General features: G+C 38.6%; 1 protein-coding gene across 6 annotated transcripts in view; it reads left to right on the top strand.

Moving 5' to 3' along the window:
• The first annotated feature begins 411 nt into the window (after positions 1-411).
• The window catches only part of metro (membrane palmitoylated protein 7-like protein metro), an 83,681-nt gene continuing 67,149 nt past the window's right edge, over positions 412-16,943 (top strand). The window contains exons 1-2 of one of the 6 annotated variants that reach the window (XM_073955187.1): positions 412-703; positions 7,325-7,487. The gene's annotated coding sequence lies outside the window, so the exon portion shown is untranslated. Of the gene's footprint in view, positions 805-7,324; positions 7,488-16,943 lie in introns of all 6 variants that reach the window. The other 5 variants (XM_073955188.1, XM_073955186.1, XM_073955189.1 and 2 more) reach the window with 5 other exon arrangements.

Here is a 16,943-nt window from a genome sequence, read left to right on the forward strand (position 1 = left end):
TATCGAAAAGATATGACTCCTAAAATATGATCCACTTCCATAATGGACTATGTCGTTCAAGTTCAAATGTCCAAAAAGGTCGCAAAATTCTGGAAAGACCTTAAATTCATCTCCAAAAAAGAATCTTAAAAAATTACAAAGAACAAATCACCCTTAAGTGAGATTTAAATGATTTTCATAATAACGGATAATATCGTTGTTTTCAAAACACCCTGTGTATATTGTATGCAACAAAAACAAGAACAAAATGCATGTGAGTGATTGTGTGCGTTATAACATTTCTGCTGACATGCGCAATTTTTACCGCTATAAACAATTCTCATTTCTTGGTCCCTCTTATTCTTCCACAGCAAATATTTTGACAAATTCTCCCAAGACAATGTTGCCAATATTTCCTTCCTTTTAGTTGGCGTTTCTTGCACAATGTGCCCCAGTAATTTCACTCAAAAACATAAATTACCAACAACAACAACATTAGCACAAGGAAGAAGCCAAAATATGATTGGGAATTGTTTGGTTCTGTTCAGTTGTCAAACTCATTGAGACGAGAACGGTTGCAAAAGAAACGGGACGCAAAATTAAAAAAAAAAAAACGAAGGAAACAAATACCGCTAAATACTACAGTGTAACGGGAAAAATAACGCTCGTGGTGGTGGTTGAGGTGGCTGGTCGTAGTAGTAGACCCCCATTTCGAATATAAGTTGTATGTATGTGGATGTGTGTGTATACCTACAAAAAATTATTAAAGCAAAAAAACAAAAAAATTAAGAGCAAAGTTAAAGAAAAGATACAACGGACTGACAGGTATTTTTGATGAAGGCAGGCAGACAGAATTTATTACTAGTTTTTGGGGCTTCGGCGTGAAAAAGTTATGAAATTAATGTGCATATTATTAATAATTTTTAAATAAAAGTTATATAGAATGTGTTTAAAAATTATAAAATAATAAAGTTCAAATAATTTTAGTGCAAAAGAAAAAATATTTCCATTCACCCATCAAGTCGTTTCTTTAAGAATATTTGCCAATGTGACCCGACTATCTTAATCAGAATGCAAAGAAGAGGTCGGGGAGGTCGGTCCATCCACCCAACGTAGTGTCTAGCCTCCCCCTGTCTATTACCGCGTAATATTGGCCAATAATCTCCTAACTCACGAGAAAAGCAACAAAAACAACAACATACACCAAGTGATGAAACAAGTGAAAATATTTATGGTCCTGTCTGTCCGGGCTTTATGTATAATTTTGTGTGTGTGTTTTTCGATTTTAAAAATAACCGCATACGTTTCTTTTTCCTCGGCAGATCTTCTTGTACATAGAGAGTCTGTGGCAGTACCAAAGTGCCAGCAGTGAAAAAAATATATTAGATTTTTGAAGAAAACAAAACAAACAAAAAAATAATTATTTTTGATGTCTGCTGCCTACAAGAGCGGCAGATTTGTTAAGTTGCCATCAAAACGTGTACTCTCGGCGTCAATATAAAGTAAACAGATGAAGTTCTTTAAAATAAATATGTTAATTTATATTTTTTTTCTTCGACTGGATATGAAGGACTCTTGAGTAATTAAGCAATAGTATTAGTTAAATTTTAACAGAAAAACTAAAAAAGTATCGGACAGAGATATACCCTCAGCCTGTGTGAATTGAAACTTTCATCTATGGACAATATATAATCGAATACCGGCTATGCAACCAAAATCTTTTCCCCATTTAATTATGTATGTATTTAGGGAGTTTTCAGATTTTGCGGTCATTTTTGGACGTATGAACTTGCGACAAATATATAAATCCAAAATATAGTCCATTTTGGAGTTGATGTAATTTTGGGAGTCATTTGCTTTCAACAGTCATTTTAGGTGGTCCCCGTATAACACAAAGCTTTTGGGCCACTATGTCAGAAAACATTGACTTGCCCACGGAAAAAGTTAAAATCGCTGTAAACAGAACCACACACAGTAGCATTGCAATCGGATCTTCTAACCCACCCTAGACTGCAGGTACCATGTTAGTGACATTTGTATATCTTCCACCATAGTATGGAGGGTATATTAAGTTTGTTTTTTCGTTTGTAACGCATTGAAATAATCTATTGCGATCCTATAAAGTACATATATTCTTGATCAGGGTAAAATTCTGAGTCGATCTATACATGTCTGTCCGACCGTCTGTGGCAATCACTCCAGCATCCACAAAAATGGAGATAGGACGCTGAAATTTTGGGAAGATGCGTCTTTTGTTTGCAGGCAGGTCAAGTTCGATGATTCCCGATTTCAGGTATTTTGACGTTTTTGACATTTCACAAATGATGGGTATAGGTCCATGTTTTGGTATAGCCCCCATAAAACGGTACCTCCCGATTTTCGGTTTTTTGAGGATTTTAGGTACAATTTTTCACCGAACTAGTTGTAATTTAGCCTTTGAGGTTGTCAGTGTTCACGAAACTTCTCCAGTAAAAATCGTCAACATAGGTCTAGGTTTTGGTATAGCCCCCATATAACGGTACCTTCCGATTTTTGGTATTTTGAGGATTTTAGCGACAATTTCTAACCGAACTAGCCGTAATTTGACATTTGAGGTTCTCAGTGATCACGAACTTCTCCACCAAAATTCGTTAACATAGGTCCATGTTTAGTATAGCCCCCTATATAACGGTACCTCATGATTTTCGGTATTTTGAGGAATTTAGGTACAATTTCTAACCCAACTAGCTGTAATTTGACACTTGAGGTTCTCAGTGGTCACGAACCTCCTCCACCAAAAATCGATAATAAAGGTCCATGTTTTGGTATAGCCCCCTTATAACGGTACCTCCCGTTTTTCGGTATTTTGAGGATTTTAGCTACAATTTTCAACCGAACCAACTGTAATGTGACATTTGAGGTTCTCAGTGGTCACGAAACTTCTCCATTAAAAATCGTTAACATAGGTCCATGTTTTGGTATAGCCCCCCATATAACGGTACCTCATGATTTTCGGTATTTTGAGGATTTTAGCTATAATTTTTAGCCGAGCTAACTCTAATTTGACATTTAAGGTTCTCAGTGTTCACGAAACTTCTTCACCAAAAACCGTCAACATAGGTCCATGTTTTGGTATAACCCCCGTATAACGGTACCTCCCGATTTTCGGTATTTTGAGGATTTTAGCTATAATTTTTAACCGAACTAACTGTAATTTGACATTTGACATTTAAGGTTCTCAGTGGTCACGAAACTTCTCCACCAAAAATCTTTAACATAGGTCCTTGTTTTGGTATATATGTATATACCTCTCGTTTTTCGGTATTTTGAGGATTTTAGCTACAATTTTTAACCGAACCAACTGTAATTTGACATTTAAGGTTCTCAGTGGTCACGAAACATCTCCACCAAAAATCGTCAACATAGGTCTATGTTTTGGCATAACCCCCATATAACGGTACCTCCCGATTTTCGGTATTTTGAGGATTTTAGCTTTAATTTTTAACAGAACTAACTGTAATTTGACATTTAAGGTTCTCAATGGTTACGAAACTTCTCCACCAAAAATCGTCATCATAGGTCCATGTTTTGGTATAGCCCCCATATAACGGTACCTTCCGATTTTCGGTATTTTGAGGATTTAAGCTACAATCTTTAACCGAACTGCCTGTATTTTGACATTTGAGATTCTCAGTGGCTTTGAGGTTCAATAAAAATTGTCAACATAGGTCCTTGTTTTAGTATAGTCACCATATAACTGTATCTCCCGATTTTCGGTATTTTTAGGGTTGTAGATACAATTTTTAACCAAACTAGCTGAAATGTGGTCACGAAACTTCTTCACTAAATCGTCAACATAGGTCCATGTTTTGGTATAACTCCCTTATAACGGTACCTCCCAATTTTCGGTATTTTGTGGGTCTTAGCTACATTGTTTGTAATTTGACTTTTGAGGTCCCCTGCAGTTTTAAAACTTTTCGTTCTTTGCTACTGGTGAAAGATGTGAGATCGGCGTATACGATTCACATTTGCTGGCATCCTTACCAGGTTTCAGTAATGGGACCACCCTGTCATTTTCCAGACTTCGGAAACTATTAGGGTGGCTAACGATAGGTTGAGGACCTTACTCAAATATTCGACTCCTGATCCACCCAGCTGTTTTAGCATCGCCATTGAAATTTTGTCAGTTTTGTCGCAACCGACATAAAAGACTTCTACTCGCTATCGGAGAGCTCAATAAATTGTCGGCTAAAATAGCCAGCCACCGTGGTGCAATGGTATGCACACTCGCCTTGCACGCTAAAGGTCGTGGGTTCGATTACCAGGCCAGGCAACATCAAATTTTCAACGGTGGCAAAATACCCCTCAGTGATGTTGGCGACATTTCCTGAGTATTTCAGCCATGTAAAACTTTTCTACAAGTGGTGTCTTAGGACCCTCCGTTTGGACTCGGCAATAAACAGTAGGTCCCATATCATTGAGCTAATATGAATCGGGGTGCACTCATTGCTATGAGAGAAGTCTCCCTTGTCCCATCTGGGATGTTTGTGGAACAATTAAAAAAAAATAGCCCGCACCTCTTCGGATCTATCACAACCACGCCGTCAAACATGACAGATGTCCGAATATCCTTTTAACAAGAGTTCGATAACGCCTTAACCGTTGACCACAATTTATTAGTAGCGGTTCCAATGTTACAGCACTTTAGATGCTCTAGCCACTTTTTGGCTTGTGTTCGCCTACTAACTAATTGATTTCCATTATCAATTCTCTGCCTCTAGGTTCGCTAGGGTCCGTACGACGTAACTAATCACGGTCATTCGCCTTTGCTAGGACAAGGGTCTGCAGCAGTGATGATCAGGTATGTGATGAAAACCGAATCGAATCGATTTGCAGAATCGAAATAGTATATATTCGGGGTGCTTTTGGTATATATTCGCGTTTTGCTTCGTACATGCCCCTTATTTGAGAAATATTCTTAAAATCCATTTTCAATTTAATTAAAATATTCACCAAAGTTCGAAATATACGATTTCGATTATGCGAAAACGAGTCGAATCGTTTTCCATCACGTACCTGTATGTCTCGGAAACCGCTAACTGCTACCCGAACATCTGAGGGCTTGGACAGTACTCTGGAGCGTTGGTTGGTGAAATTTTTGCCAATTGACTTTTCCATGGTTAAGGAAAGTACGGCGTTCAGTTGTTATGAAGTCAGGTGGTCTAATGATGGAGATGAGGATAGGAAGATTGGAGATGAGGATGGGGATTTAACGGGTTGCCAATTCATGTCATTCGTCAGAACAGGTGACACGATGGGTATGCCAGGCGAACGATGGCAGTCTCCTCTAATCCAGGTGGGTGCGTCCTCGTTGACGGTGCAAAATGTGGAGTTACCTATTTCCCATTTCTATTCCCTAGGGTTGAATGCTATAACTGTTTCCTTGGCCAGTGCTATGCCCCTCTGGTCATTCCCTAGGGTTGAATTCCATAACTTATGATGCGCATTGAAATCTCCTAGTACCAGCCGGTTATCCCCTTCCATCAATGGCGTAATGTCATGCGAATAACATCGGGCACAGCTATTAATCGACGGGATATACACTAGGGTTATGACTTTTTTCCTCAAAAATGATTTCCTGTAGCAGGGATGAATGAACTTTTGCCTATTAATCACTATGCTATCGTTTATTGCATTGAAATATAAAAAAAGTTCACGCACAAATCGATTTAAAAAAAAATAATGTTTTGAAAAAATATATGAAATGAAAATTTTTTTTTTCAAAAAATTATTTTTTGTTGCACGAACGAATAACTATAAGCCTACTAATAACTACAACAAGGTTTATTAAAAAAGTAGCGAAAAAAGTCACTTGGAAAAAATTTTAAATTTTTTGTTTTTTGTTAAAAAATTATATTTTTGAATAAAAGCGTTTACGAAGTTTTTACGATTCTCAGAATTGAAGAAAAATAGTGAGAAAAAAATTTTATGTAATTTTAATTATCTCATGTGGCTCTAAAGTTTATTTTCAATTATATGTATATCTGTTTTTGGTGACTTCAAAAAATTGTCCATAATTTTGATAAATTCAAATTTTACATTTTTTTCAAATTCATCATTTGTGCGTGAGGTTTTTTCACCGAATCACCTTATAATTAAGATTTTATGTAATCTTATGACAAAACTCATCACGCTATGATACAGGGATATGAGGTTGTAAAAAAGTCATAACCCTAATATACACACATTCAGCACTTCACACTTTAACGCTAACCCATACACTTCAAGTATGGTTCACTAAGAGTAGAGGGGAATAAGTTCATTTATCATCTACTTATTGGTAAACGAAATAAATTGAAATAACTGTGTTTCTTGTTCTCAGGAATTTTAGGCTTCGATGTGTGTGATACCTAGCCATAAGCAAATCTGAATGAGTTTTGGCTTTAAGCTTATTGAAGATAATTGAAAGGAATCAATTTGATATTTTTAATTATACCCTATACCACAATGTGGAAAAGGGTATAATAAGTTTGTTTTCCCAAAAATTCATGTAACGCCGCGAAATATTCGTCGTAGACCCCTCATGTGGTATACCAAACTTCATATCTCGACGAGATAAAGCGATTTAGCGATGTGTGTCCGTCCGTCCGTCCGTCCGTCTGTCCGTCCATTAAAAATTGTAATCAAGCTAGAGGCCGCAATTATGGACCGATTGTCACGAAATTTAGTATGGAGGTCGGGTTTGGACCAGAATAGAACTGATTAGTTTTTGGCGATGATCGTGAAATGTTAAAGGGATGAAATGGACCAAAAACAAAATTTTTGCTCGATTTTGTAGCCGCTCTGTAGGTCGCAATAATAGTCCGATCGGCGCGAAATTTTAAACGTAGTTTTGGTTTGAGATGAAGAAGTAGCGTGCAAGTCAACGGTATGATCGGATAATATTTAGCGGGTTAAATTGATCAAAACTTTTGTGTGAAAATTGGTAAAATTTCTAATGCACATCTTATAACTTTATCCCAAGAAGACGCGTTTAGTGGTATAGGGTATCACATGGTCGGCCCCGTCCGACTATAGTCTGTTCTTACTTGTTTTTAAGAATAATTTCTTTTCCAAGATTTTGTTCAAATTATGAACATCAAATAGGTATCTCAACTTTCCGTAACGTGAAAATTTGTTTACTTTTTATTGACGCTCGTACTATACAATGAAAGCAAACTAAGAAATTACAACGAGAATACTAGGCAATAATAGCAGCAATAATAAAATCCCAATACATGAAAAGGGGCAAAATAAAAACATTAAAAAATGCATCAAATTTCGTAATAGTGATATTTTCTATTTTTTTTTTTTCAAATAATTTCAGTCAAAAATCTTTAAAAGAAATAACAAAGCCAAAGAAAAAACAACAACAATAGCAAAGTGTATAAATTAAAACCAGCAAACCAACTCAGCATACATTTTTCCATTCTACGGGCTTGCCGTTGTATTCATCTTCTAACAACTCCAGTTATATAGAAAATATCAAGGTAAGTATCACCGAAAAATAGAAAATCCTTGCTTTCCCTTTTTTTGTGCAAGAATAAAAACAAAACATAACGTTGACTGACGTCTATTATCTCCTTGGATTTTCGTTTCGTTTTGGCATTAACCAGTGTCATTTTGTTTTTGTTGTTATTCCCGTTTCATCCAAACCAGCTGTTTTTCCGCGTGTTCTCTCTTTTTTTTGCATCCCCAAATTTGAATGTTCTCCGGTTTTTATCTCTCTCTCTGCCGAAACAAATTGTCCATATGTTATCCTTCAAATGTACTCTTTAATATGTTGTCTAATATTTCGTACAGGACTCGAAGCAATCAACAAACCCAACCATCCACCCACCCATCGACGGTGCTTGTGGAGAGTTGCATTGAGTATAGCAAGAAGCCATGCTTAACTTACACAGCGGCATTATCATTGCCACGCATTGTTATTGTTTGCATCCTTCTCTCTTTTTTAAAGTTTTTTTTAACATTACAAAACAGGGTGTCACATAAAAAAGGAACATGCCAAAGTGGTTGTAATTGTGTTTTTTATGTATTGCAGTTCCATTCTTCCTTAGAAAATGGGCAGAAAAATAAAAACAAGAAACATTATGACCACCATATGTTGTGCCTGATGTGTACGACAACTATTGAACTGGATACTGCGTTGTTCAAAACTTTGCATATCGTAAAATTTCTGTAAATCTTCGACAAAGTTCTTAGATGGTACTAATCGGTCCACCCCTTCCGGTACCTACCCCAATAAAGTTTAAAAATATTCCCTACCATGGTAGATGCTATATTTCATAAACGGAGCAACCGATTTGATCAAAACTTTGGATCTCGTAATATTTTGTCCAAACTTAGTTTAAGTTCGAAAATGGGGCATATCGGCCAACTTCTTAGGGTATATCCCTTAAAAAGGTGCAATATTATTGTTTAAGTACAGTTCACGCGGTTTTCGACGATCCTTTGGAAACGTATACCGGTGTTCTTCATTGTGGTCATGTTTACAGGGATATTATGTTTGACGTGGACAAGTCCATGCTTTCTGACATAATAGTCCAAAGGCTCTAAGTTATGCGGTGATCTGAAATGACTAGTGGGCGTGATATCTATTGAAAAGTAATAACTCCCAAAATAAGATCCCCTTACAAAATTGACTATGTTGATCCATACCTTCAGGTACCACCTCCGCAACACTTTTGAGCTTCAATCCTAATATATTTTGTATGCCCTCAGTATTTATGCTAACGAGGGTATATATACTTTCATACGGACAAAATGTGCCTCATTGAAATAATGGTTTTAGACTCCAAGTATATTTGGACGAAATCCGGTTCAGACAATTTGGAGCCATGTCCGTGGCTGGAGCACACGATAACTCTCTAACGGATCAACCGATTCGGTCTAAAATTTGGCTTTCGCAATAGTTTGTCCAAACTTAGTTTAAGTTCGAAGATGGGTTATATCGGTCTACTTCTTCCCCCCACTTTGCCCATCGGGAAATTTCTACCAGATTTAGATGAGGTCCCAATATGGACTCAAGTGGCCCACTCCTTCGGGTACCTCCAACACAAAATTTCGGAAAAGTTCAGTTTAGGACCTGTTTCCGAATCGCTTTGAATTTTGTTGTAACAACATGTGTTCACCGTTCCCTATATGACGGTACAAGTTTCATCAGGGACAAGTCCATACACTGCAAACAACCCCCTATGACACCGTGTGTAGTGGTTAGTGCGCAAGATAACCCTCGAATAACCCTCGGTTCAAAATTTGGCCTTCGTAATATTTTGCCTAAACATAATTTAAGTTCGAACATAAGCCATATTCGTCCACCCTTCAGGAACACTCCTTCTGCTCGAAGATGCTTTGGAAATATATACAGCGATATTATGTTTTCCGTGGATAAGTCCATGCTTCCTGGCATACTGGTCAAACGTTATACGATGACCCACTAAAATTACTAGTGGTCGTGATATCTATCGAAAAGATTGACTCCTAAAATAAGATCCACTTCCATAATGGATCAAGTCGGTCCATTGCTTAAAGTACCTACTCCGCAACACTTTTGAACTTTAATCCTATCCATATTTTTGTCGGCAAACTCAAGTGTCCAAAAAGTGCCACCAAATTCTAAGAAGACCCTAAGTACTTTCGATCTGTCCTTAGATGAAAGTTCAGTTCACACAGGGTGATGGTATATCTCTGTCGACAAAGCCGACGTATACTTTTTTTACTTGTTCTGCTTAATCTGGCTCCAGTTCTAGGAATATGGTAGCTTCGATGGGTTGTAACCGCAAAGCAATTGGAGTTAGTTCAGTATGTTTGGCAGGACAGTTGTAGTGGTGCAGTGTGCCGTGCGGGCCCTCTCCTTCTTGCTGGACAGATGTTTCTACACGGTGTCATTTATCCTTGCCCTATAGGAATTTAGACGACTGCACCAGCCCAAATGTAGTTGAGCCAAAAGTATCAAAATCAGCCTTTGTCTTCTAGCCATTAACATTCAAATACGCCTGATGAGCCTGGCTTAAACCACCAGGCGAAACGATCGTAGCGTTATGGTTGAGTGTGTGCCATTTCGCTAGAATTCATTTTTCAATACAAAACTCCTTAGGCCATGTTAGCTCGATTAATCCAATTAATTAATTACAAAAGTGTTCTGGTCTGTTGTGGCCGCTGACGCTCCTCAGCTGCAATAGATGGGCAAGTACTCCGAACACTGCATTCAAACGATAATTCTTTATGGCAACTGCGACTGTATGAGTGTGAATGCTATTTAAATGTGCTTGATAGGCTTGTTTATCTAGGATTTCTCTCTTTCTACATCATGAAGATCCCTCCTAACATGGCGGTCCTATCCACCATATGCTGATTAGGATGGCTCTCACGGTAACACCCGAGAAAGTACATGTCATTCTGTTGCTGAAATGGAATTATCTTTGTCTCCTCATGTCCACTGAAGACATGAGGAGACACCCTGTTGCAGTTCTAAGGGCGACATTCTGACGGTTCCTCGTTACACTTATATTCGCGGACTACCCAAGTGGTGGTCGGAATTCTGCTACCATCGACCATGACATTCAACTCAGTGCTCACCTCTGCAGTGGCCGAAAATTAGGTGGGGGATATTTGCATATCGCTCGCATGAAAAAAGTTGGTAAGCTCAGTCAAATAGAAGTTCAACCTTTCATAAATGCCTTTAGGGAAAGTACCTTACGCCAACATCGTACAATCATCCGCATATCTTACCATCTCAATGCCTGGAGATATCAGCCCACCCCGGAGACCACACTATTACACTCTACGGGGCTTGGACTTTTTGTTTCTGAATTCCACGTTCGTCTGGCGTCCACGCATATAATTGTCTATACAAACTTGGCCGGAGGGTAGTCTACTCAATGTCCTCTAACAAGGTGGATTGCTTGAAAGTATCGAAGGTTTTTGATACGTCGGGCGCCACCAACACTGTTCTATGACACGGGTTGTGCTGGTTGAGTCCTCGACTAATAAGTTTGGAGTGTGCAGTGTGCTGCTTACGGAACCCATGCTGATGATCAGCAACTGCATAGTTATTTCTGACGCTGCCGCTCAAGAGCCTTTACTACGGCGACAAAAGCGAAATCGGTCTGTACGATTCGCCTTTGCCGGAATCCCTGCCTGGCTTCAGTAGCGGGACAACACTGCCCAATTTCCAGACTTCGAGAACGTCGGCTGTTTCAGCATTACCATGGAGATTCTATCAGGGCGCAGCGCTTTGGATGACTCTTATTCCTGTTGGTATTTGCAAGATCACAAATTGTCGGCAGGAAGAGACCTAATGCGACGTAGTATTCTTCTCTTCGCTCTGTCACCGGCTGGGTGCTCGACAAACTGTCGATTAAAATAACTTCCTTACCTATTCGGATCAGTCAGCGTAATATCGCCAAACGTGACTGAGTTCCTATCTTCCTTCTGTCCAGGGTTCGAGAGTGACTTAACCGTTGCCCACAATTCACTTCCATCCCGCTTCCAACTCTTAAGATGATTTAATCACATGTTCCGTTTATGCTCACCGACCAACGTGTTATCTTTTAGTGTCAGCTCATTGACTCTGGGGTCACTGGGATTATCTTGATGAATCTCATCACGCTCATTTGCTAATTCCGTCGCCTCTGTTGGGAAGTTTGGTCTCACTTCGGGTGTTCGACCAGCAGGTATATGACGGATGGCTGCAGTAGTAATGATGTCTCGGAACGTTTTTTCTGCCACCCGTACATCAGAAGGGTTGCGCAGATATCTGAATCGGTGTTTAATGAACTCTCTGAAACTAGACCAATTAGCTTTCCCCACGATGAAAGGTCGCCATTTAGATGCAATGAAATCGAGCAGTCTGCTGATACAGACAATTTTGGGTCAGGTGACGTAATTTGTCGACCATGTGACACGATGGTTGTATCTTGCGAACTTTAACATTCTCCGCTAATTCCTCATTGACCGTACAAAACATAGAGCTATTTATTTTCTTAGCCGAGGACTGAATGCCACAACTTATAATGAGCATTAAAGTACCCCAAGACCCGAATGTTATGACCTTCTAAAAGCGGGCTAATGTTGGGCCTATAACCTATAGTACAGCTATTTGTTGGCGGTATATATACGTTAAGCAACCCTACCTCGGCAGTTCCACAACTGATTGACCCCCATACATGCCATGTACGGGTCGTTAGAGACAGGCTCAAACGAGATAGGTCTGTATTGAACAGACTCGTCAATAGGAACGCTTATTACCCACATCCACTTCTCAGTACGTTGTATCCATCACGGCGCTGTTAGCTGTAGTTGGTGTTGAGCTTGGTTTCCTGCTTATATTCTTCCGGTCCATAAAATCGACTATTTCCTTGATCTTATTTTGGAATCCATTGCAAATAAATTGCAAAAATGAAGCATTTTCAGGGTTGATGTTGAGGCTGCGTGTGCGACAACTGTGGGGGTTCGACGACAACTTACTGGGGGCTGTGTTGAAGCAGCATGCAGTAACATAGTCCCTGTCGTAATCCCTCACATGAATGAGCCCAGAACAACCCCTGAGATGCACCCACTCACGACTTCTATTGCATCTCACAGAAGTTTGAGTATGCTGGTTGCAAATCCATATTGGTCCTGGGTTTTCCTCGGTGCTGGCACGGACCAAAATAATAAGGAGCAGGCATTCCGAGATATGCTGCTCCAAACACAGAAATAGAATACAATTACAAGCATGTGTACACAGAGGTCGTAGCCGCTGACTGGAACCGGGTGTTCTGGGTCAATCCGGTATAGAAGAACACTACGACTGATCCCCGCAGGTTGAACACATCTAATACATATTTCGATTTGAGTGTACTTAAGTTAATTTCTATAGATTCGTTCTTGAGGTCCACCGTCTGATATTTAAATATCTCACGGTGTATGTCGTCGAATTGTGTATGCTCTAATTTTTTCTAGATAAATCGTGCTTATCCGAGCAGCATTTTTTGCAGATAGTCTTAAGGATTTGTGACAGACATGAGGTTGGGATTTCAATGTCCTCAGCAGAAAGCTGTTGGGAAAACAGCTTTGAGCTTATAACTAAGTGAACGGACATGGATAAATTGTCTTTATTTTATAGTATTCATTAAGGCTGCCCAAAAAAAGACCAATTTTTTAACGAAGATTGTGGCCTCAATATTCCAAACTTTCTGCCTGAAATTTTGTCGGTATACGACCACGTCTTCATACACCCCCCATCGAATTGTGCCTCTGGATTTTTTGTGTTTTGAAGGTGGTGACCTCAATATCCCACCGAAATGACTGAAATTTGGTATTCAGTCTTCATTTTGGATATAAATCTTTCCATATGAATTTTATCAGTATAGGTTTACGCCTTCAAATAGCCTCCCGATTTTCGGTATTTTCACGGTTTTAGCCTCAATAACTCTTCGAAACGGCTGAAATTTGTTGGGGTGTAAAACTTTCCATCTGAAATTTGTCGGTATATGTCCACGTGTTCATATAGCAGCCATACCTCCTGATTTTCGGTATTTTGAAGATTGAGGCCACAATATCCCACCGAATTGTAACCCCCATAGAGCCGCACTCACGGTGTGTAGAAAAATTCCGCACAGAAAATTTTCAGTATAAAGTGACTATCATCAGTTAAAATATTATTCTCCTCCAAGGAATTAGACTTAAAGTAGATGAAGAGCTTAGTAGTTACAAATTGTTCATATTTACTTCAATAGTTAACGGTGTTCTTAATTGTTTCACTTGTCATGTTAATAATATTCCAGTACCACCCCAATATTGCAGACGTCTAAATTACATGCCTTGTAAATCACCAGCCTACAAAACAACCTTGGTTTTGTCAAAGAAAAACTAACACTCTCACAGACACACACACAAACTAAACACACACTCAGAAAATTTAACGGGAATTATTTAACACCACAAGGAAGCTGTCAAAAAACAACAACGGAAATGTCAAACAAAACTAAAACATGGAGACATGCCGACGTACATAAGTAGAGCAAGAGCATTAAGTTCTCAAGTGCTTTCAAATACATTGCAAATATTTACACTGTCCTTTGCAAAAGAAAAAAAAAAAAAAACATAAATATAATTTACAAAATAGTTTACGCAAGAAGCAGAGTACGATATACATAAATGTGTACAGTATATAAACATAGTTAAGTATATAAGAGCTACGTCTCTTAAATGTCAATATTCAATTTGTACATTTCCCCCGAGAAAGTAGTTCAAGGTTATTTGTCATTTCATTCCTCATTCAATGTAACAGTTTTGTTGTCGGTTTGTTTTTTTTTATTCACTTATCCTGAAACGCCAACAACTATCCCTGCAATGTCATCATCATGGTTATTACACCCTCCCACCTTTCAGTGGGTGCATAACTACGCAGTTATGTACTGGGGAGCAAACGAATGTTGCAACATAACTGAAGTTTGTGTTGTGGTTGTTGTTCTATCCTTACGAAATTGTTAAGTGCATTTCCGGTACATAATCACCACCCCCATACATTCGCAAGACTGGTTGGGCTTGTTATAAGGGAGGCTGAGTTTGAGTGATAGAGAGAGACAGAGTTCAAATTACTTTTCGAGTTAGCTTTAGTACTAAATGCTATTCTCTATTACGAGTATTTACCATTGAGTACAGAGATTTTTTGAGCGGATTTTAGAAATGAAATGAGTTTCATAAATATTTTTGGAATCGTTTTGTTTATATGAAATGTGAAACTATAAAATTTGTTAATTGTTTATTTTGCTGAAAAAGTGACGTTTTATATTTTTCATTCAACATTCGGCCACATTCTTCGTACAACAAATTATTAGGTATCCATTTGCAAGTCTTCAAGTGGAATTTAATGGCATAAACAAACCCAAAGGAAATATAATATTGGTGGTCTGTCTCCCTTGTGGGCTTCTATTTGAGTTTTCTTCACACAAGTAAACGTTTGAAATGACAACGAATAAACACAACAAATTATGTTATTTATGTGGACATGTACGTTCGAACGCTATGCGGTGACATTTATTGTACGAGGGGAACTAGAAAAGTTTATGGTCTAATAATGAAAACGCGAATATTTACCATCAAACATAGTTTTATTTTTTTTTAAGTAGTAGTCAATGGTTGAAACAGTTCTTCCACTCCGATTGAGACACCTCCAAAACCTGTAATTTGACAGTTGAGGATCCTATTGATATCAAAATATCTCCACCGAAAACTGTCAACATAGGTCTATGCTTCTGTATAGCCCCCAAATAACGTTACCTCCAGATTTTCGGTATTTTGAGGATTTTAGCTACAATGTTTAACCTAACTACCAGTGAATAGACGTTTGGACTTCCCAGTGGACTTCCTTTGGCCTTCCCAGCTACTCCACCAAAAATTTTCAACATAGGTCCACATTTTGGTATAGCTCCCATATAACTGTACCTCCCGATTTTCCGTATTTTGAAGATTTTAGCTAAAATTTTTGACCAAAGTATCTGCAATTCGACATTTGAGGTTCCCAGTGGTCACAAAACTTCTCCACCAACAATTATCTACATAGGTCCACACTTTGATTTATCCCCATATAAGGTTGCCAACCGATTGAAGACATTTCTATATGTAGTTTTTACCTTATTTAGGTATCAGTGGTCACAGAAAATCTACGACTCAAATTTTGGACAGGATAGAAAATAATTATTCCGTTTAATTCAGAATATTTTATGGTGGAGGGTATAAAAAGTTCGGCCCGGCCGACAAAAATCGGTACCATTTAAACGCAAAATTATGAATGAAAAGTTCAAATAAAAGTTGACAACACTGTTGCTATCGGTAGAACTTTACGACTACTTTTTATTGGTCGCTAACTTACCGAATAATATCGTTAACTACCAATATTATAAGCATTTTAATTTTACCGACATTTGTCGGTAACTCAATAAATGAGTTAGAGAATCGCACTACAGGCAGATGTGCTGCTAGACAAAGGTTGAGTTTGAAAACTTGTTTTTCTTGATGTGCTGCAATCAACTGAAGTCATTGGATCCCCAGTCAAGGCTGTACGGCGGATGGCCCATTAATTCCACGTTTTGTTCGGTCAAAACGGCGCTGGTTTGAATCTATGTGTAAGAGCTCACTTTGTCGTGGTGCACAATGATTCGTCTTCTCTTGTTTGTTTTTCGAATTTCTCAGCAGACGTCAGGCAAACAAATTGTAGTGTACCACTCAGAATTCGCCGTCGTACGTTCCTCCAGACGTATGATAACTACGTGGTGCGTTTAGCCGAAAAAACAGGCAAGTATTTGCTTCGAAGTGCTTCACCTCTCCCGATTTTGGGTATTGTCTTTTGAGAATTTTACCACGTTATTGAACCAGCAAGGCTAAAATTTCGTACTTAACCTTCGCTAGGGGTATAAAACATTTCCAATGGGAATTTCCGGTGTAGGGTCATGATTTAATATAACCCCCATAAAGTGTTACTGCAAGATCTTTTGCTATTATTATACCCTCAGCATTTATGCTAACGAGGGAATTGACACTTTCATACGGGCAAAATGTGCCTCATCGAAATAATGCTTTTAGACCCCAAGTATGTTTGGATGAAATCCGTTTCAGACAATTTGGAGTTGATTTAGCCATGTCCGTCCGTATGTCTGTCTGCCTGGAGGGCACGATAACTCTCGAACGGATCAAACGATTCGGACCAAAAATGGCTTTCGTAATATTTTGTCCAAAGTTAGTTTAAGTTCGAAGATGGGTTATATCGGTCCATTCCTTCCGGTACCTCCACCACAAATGTTCGAATATATTCGGAAAATTTGTGCGCACGATAATTCTTAAAGGGGCTAATCAATTTGTTCCATACTTTGAACATTGTGAAATTTCTACCAGACTTAGATGAGGTTCCATCTACCCCGTTCTTGGGCTACCTTCCACACAAATTTCCGGAAAAGTTC

This window comes from Musca autumnalis, unplaced genomic scaffold (genome assembly GCF_047663935.1).
Source record: "Musca autumnalis isolate F117 unplaced genomic scaffold, ASM4766393v1 scaffold_5, whole genome shotgun sequence".
NCBI lineage: Eukaryota > Metazoa > Arthropoda > Insecta > Diptera > Muscidae > Musca > Musca autumnalis.